The following is a 6,000-nucleotide window of genomic DNA, read 5'->3' on the forward strand; positions in this document are numbered from 1 at the left end:
TCTCTAAAAAAAGCAAACCTGTTAATATCACTTTGTACAGAATGAATTTTAGATATGAGAAAAGGATAATAAGAAATAAATATTTTATAGAATTGAACGATGCTTGTGAATGGGCTTTTCTTTTTGTTGATCTCGTTGATGAGCATGATGATGATGATGATGATGGTCATAGTCTTTTAAAGTGCATGCATTTACCATTCATGATGAATGTGGGGTTTGTGTATGTGTCGGTCAATGCCGTGAGTTAATCACGTGCATTTTCTTCCTTTTTTTTTTACATTGAATTTGATGAGAATTGAACCGATATATGGATTTCGATTTTTTTTCTTCAAAGTATATAGCAAAGGTCCAAATCGGTTATGATACATTATGATTTGGGGTTAGCCTGAAGTAAAGACTGCATGGGGCATTCCTACAATATACCCCTTGGGGGTAGGAAAAATTGATGATAATTCAGAGTTATTTTTTTATATACTCACAATTACTGCTTCTTGGAAAGACATTTTTTCTTTAAAGACGTCGAAAGTAGAAATAACATATGGGAAAGAATAATGAAGTTACATAACCGGTTTGTCCTTTTTAATAAAAACAAGATTTAATAAGACATGAAAGATATAAGTGAATAGTATTACTCGCACTGGTGATACACAATACAAGAACGAGATTCGGTGTGATGATAATAAAAGGAAATAAAGAAAGAAAGGGAACGAGCGTTCTATCGCACATTTCAAGGTAGTACTTCTATCAAGTCCTTTCAACGTTTTGATAGGAGGGGTTTTAAAAATGCAAAGAATTGACACTGCTCTTTCTTGTCTTTCGCCACATAAAGGTGGTGGAGGTGTGAAAATAATGTTCGAATTTTAACACCTTGCGTTCCCGGGCTAGCTTCGGACAAGTCAGACAATAGTGAGACTAGAAATTTATTTCGCCGCTAATCTGTAATTGATACCCTTATGGGGGCTTCCGCCACAAAAGAGGGGCAAATTGCTTTCTTTCTTCTCAAGGCGTTATAATCGGGTCCATTAAATCGTCTTAAACACCGTCAAACGCGTGAAGATTATCGAACGCGAATGGCCTGAAAGAGAGCGTTTGCGAAATAAGAGAAAAGAATGTGCTTGAAAAGCAGCACATAATTGCTTAGGAAGACACAAAGGTTGTTTCTCACTTCGCGATGCTTTTGTCCTCAATGAATAGCGACCCCGCCCATTATGAAAATTGATTTGAATTGCCGAGAATGTATTTGTGATTGAGGACATTACGGACACCTAAAATTTGTCATATCCAGAAATAAAAATCAATCTGTTGCAACTTCTTTTGTGTGCTTTCGAAGCCCTTCGCTCCCGGCTCACTATTCGCATCGTTATCTTTTGTAAGAGTTATGTTCGCTCGTAAATCTGAGACAGTTTTTTAATTAATCCCGTATTCATTCTGATCACATCACTGTCGCCCGTAGAAAATGGATTTATCTGACAACTGCTCGCCTGTAATATGTTTTTCTTTACCTTTTATCCTCTTTTCAAGTTTCTTATATAATAAAATGACAAAAATAACAAAAACGAATGGCATTCTAGACATGGGAGGCTCAATGCTCCAGTTTCATATCATTCTCGTTCCGAAACGAAACACCACGTTTAACTTTAATATCATATTTATATATGTTTCCTTTATTACTTACGATTCATCCAAAAATATACTAAATACACCTCTTTTCTTTGTTTTTTATCACATCGAAGTCTCCCGATTTTTATAGCAATTTTTTTTTTTAATGATATTGTATTTCTTCCTCGTAATATGATTTTACAATTCCAAATATCGCGAAACAAGTTATTCACATACTAAGTATCTCATATAAAAAACAAACAAATAAGAGCATATAAATTCATATCAAAATTATCTCAAATCAATATAACAATTTCTTCAAAACATTAAGTTTTAACCCGAAAAGATATATATATATTTTCATGTGAAAACTCTTATAAATTTTTCCCCCCAAAAAAGTACATAATATAGAATAAAATTACCTCAATATTTATATCATGTTAATATCAAAATTATGTCAAATCAAATAAACTACTTTTTTTCATGAAACTCTATGATCCTGAAGAGGAAGGTTACATATATATAATCTTTCACTCACCCACGCACCCCACACTCCCTACCACACAAACATTTTTTTTAAACATGTTTTTATTAAGGATTTCATTCAAATGAATTACATAAACTCCAGATAAATACAAACAAAAAATACAAATCTTCATTTTATATCCACAAGGAAATGCCAAAAAAATACATATATAATTTACCAAAAACTGAAGCAAATAAGGACGGAATGAAATTCCTTAAAATGATACTTATATCTTAAAAAAAACAAAAAAAAATTACTTAATTGAGCCCCCTACCCTCTATGTATTTTAATAATAATTAATATTAAATGACTAAATGATTTGCAGGAGAACAGAAATCAACCTACATGTATTATCATTGCATCCCATTTTACATCAAGCTTCAACATAACTTTACATAATTATACACACATATACACACACCCACCCACACACACATACACACATGCACATACCATGCATACGTAAACAAACATAATATATACAAATCTGCATATGAATGCTTAACATTTTGGCGAAATAGGATACAGAAAGAAAAGGACCTGCAGATCATATTGATACAAGAGAAAAAAATATACACACACGCACTCACACACACACGCACACAAAAACCCTCACGCACACACATCATACAACAGGTAGCACATCCGTTCCGGTCTGTCGATCTGTAACTTTGTATCATAAAAAAAAAAATAGAATACGATAAATGAAAAGTCAAAGAAATGCACCAATTTGTTCAAAAATTCCCTGTTTTCTTGGCTATATTATATTCTTCGTTTCTGTAACCTTTAATCATATCTGTTGTTTTTTGTACGGACGGTAGCTCGCCCTTTTCTCTAGAAATAAAAATTATATGTTTTAGCAGAAAGATTATACAGTTATTGCATGTATTCTCACACATTTACCAGATAGACCGATGAAAATTGTTTTCCAATCATCAATCCTAACTTCCTTTAAATGAAGCTTTTCGATGACCTCTTTCCATAACTGTTTACCTTTAAACAATCTAAAAATAAATAAATTTATGTAGGTAACCAAAGATCTTCAGTTCTATTTGAAAATTTTCACTATCTATAACTATAAAATCACTTTGTATCCATTCTTTTTTAATCACAGAAAAAAATTATTTGAATCATCAGCAGATTATCAGCAGTGTAACCCCGGTTATATAAGAAATATACTTCGGCCTCCCAATGATCTAAAAAGTAGTCAAAGGTTACTTTCCAACCTAAATATTTCTCACCATACAGCAGCCTTTAATCCACATAATTCTCTGAGTTTTAATGAAAACTTCAAAATTAGTTACTTTAAGTCCCCCTGCACAATAATCTTGATATAGAATTTTCCGTTTTATTCTGTCATTTCCACCCCAAATGAAATTAAAAGAAATCTTTTCAATTTCTTTAAAGATATTTTGAGGAACTGAAATAAGAGAAGAAACATAATTTAATTTTGAAAAAAAACATGCATTTTTAACAATCTAATTTTGCCAAACATTGTCAGATCTCGTTGCCTCCACCATCCAATTAATCTTTTGATTTTACTCAAAATTTCCTTATAATTTAAGTCATCTTTTATTTTGGAGTCTCGTGAAAAATATACCCCTAAAATTTGTATATATTGCATTCTATGTCCAAACAAAGGTAAAACCGGCCTATCACATTCTTCCCCCAACCACATAAAATTTGTCTTATCCATGCTTATTTTTAAACCACTCAATTTCTCAAACTCTCCGAAGACTTTCTTCACCCTATTAACTGAGTACGTGTCTTTTAGAAACAATGTACAACCATCTGCGTACAATACTTGTTTTATTTTTCTTTCACCAAACTCAATTCCTTCAATACCCGGATCATTTCGAATAAAATTAGCAAGTAATTCAATAGCTATAAAAAATAAATAAGGAGAGAGGGGATCTCCTTGTCTTACTCCTCTTTTAACCTCAAAATATCCAGTTGAGTGTCCCCCATTCATCACACAGCTACTAACATCATTAAAAAATGTCTATGCTTGAAAGAGGTTTCGCGCCCTCAAACGCCACATCGGTGCCAGGAATGAATCAAAGAGTTCTCAGTTGAGAAATATAATTTATAAATGTTGCTTGCAACACTGCTCCAACATAATTTTCATAATCAAAGAATTGCTTTTTTATAACATATTTTCTTTAGTTCGTTGACGATGAAGATGGATATTTGTGGGTTTTCTTTCTTTTTTCTTTTTTTTTTTGGGGGGGGGAGTGGGTCGAACTCAATTATACTTTTTTTTTGTTTTACGAAGTAAGAATGCTCGTCTGTAAAATTGTACTTGATTTGTACTACTTTATATTACTTTGTAATATGTTTTGAATGGAAATGGAATAAAGAATTGAATTGAATTGAATTGAATTGAACTGAATGAGAATCAGTTGTAGCTTTTCGTATTTATTTATGGAAAGTAAATGAAATGGACTTGAATAAATGGAAATTCATTAGCAATTTTAACTCGGAATCCCTTGCTTTAATGCTCCTCAAGGAGTGGAGAAAGTACGTATGCCTAAAGTGCTGGCAAGTAACAATTAGATGACCGGAGGTAACGCTAAAGCTTTAATAGAGACGACTCACTAGTTCGGCGTCCGGTGTCCTAAGCGAAGGATTATTATTTCATCCATATTTCAATTAATAACAAAACTAATCTTTCAAGCTCATTGGGTATAACAACAGTATCGATAATCTCTCATACATCATAATTCAAGCAATTATCCTGTCAAAAACTACTGAATTCAATCCTTTAAAGAAATAATTAATAGAAAATAATTAACTGATACGGAGAGACAGAGAGAGTGAATAGATACCACGAAATCCACAAATTGTAACGATGGCGTCAGACAGAATAGTTTGTACGGTTTGTGCGCCACGCCAAAAAAAAAAGATTAAAGCTGCTATAAATCCCGCTGTTTTTATGGGAGGCCTACAGGTAGAATTTTTGTCTGCAAGCGAAATGAGTTGACTTCGCCCCCTCCCATTTTCACATTCAAATAAATCAATCTGGAATGGGGCAGGGGCGCGGAAAATAAATGACCCCTGTTATTCGTTATTTCAATATAAGCATGCACATTATCATACCTAATAACAGGTTGGGGTCAATGCTCTCCCTTCCCTAAACACTCTCTTCATTGTTTTGGTTATCATTGAATTGAAAGATAATTGGTGTGAAATATTAGTTTCTTAATGAACCATATACCTCACTGTTGTTCGCAATATTCCACTCGTAAGTGATATGACTATGAAGTACCTCTATGACATAAGCCCAAATTTGTTCATGTCATTTTCATCAAAACTTAACTTTTTTTTTTCTTTTGATAGTTTCATATGACAAGACAGTGGCAAGAATATTACTTGTGCTCCAATGTTAATCATTATCGGTTCTTCTCAACGTATAGGTTAACGGAACAAAACATATCAAGATACCCCCATGGCTTGCCAGATTCTAGATATTGATAAAAAAAGTAATCAACTTATGAACAGCTCTTTGAATTATCTTTATGACACTTCGGAACTTTCGACTTTGGTGCTATTATGCAGAAAGCTATATATTTTTTTATTTTTATTTTTAAGCTATATATTTCTTTTCCATGCACGACAATTTTCCGCTGTTTGCGCGCTCACTTGTTACTCCTTTTCTTGCAAAAGAAAATTATTAATCATACAATTTCAGTCCAAGAAAATGGCACGATTTCATTCAGTAAGGATTTCGGTAAGTCGTGCTTCCGCTCTTCGCGGAGTAAGGAAAATCTTCTCTTTTTTTACCTCTTAAACCATCTCACACGTATTTCCCCATAAAAGCTACCACTGTTATTTCCAGTAATCAAGTTTCCCGATAAAAAAAAAAATCAGTTCAA

This window comes from Lytechinus pictus, chromosome 12 (assembly GCF_037042905.1).
Source record: "Lytechinus pictus isolate F3 Inbred chromosome 12, Lp3.0, whole genome shotgun sequence".
Classification (NCBI taxonomy): domain Eukaryota; kingdom Metazoa; phylum Echinodermata; class Echinoidea; order Temnopleuroida; family Toxopneustidae; genus Lytechinus; species Lytechinus pictus.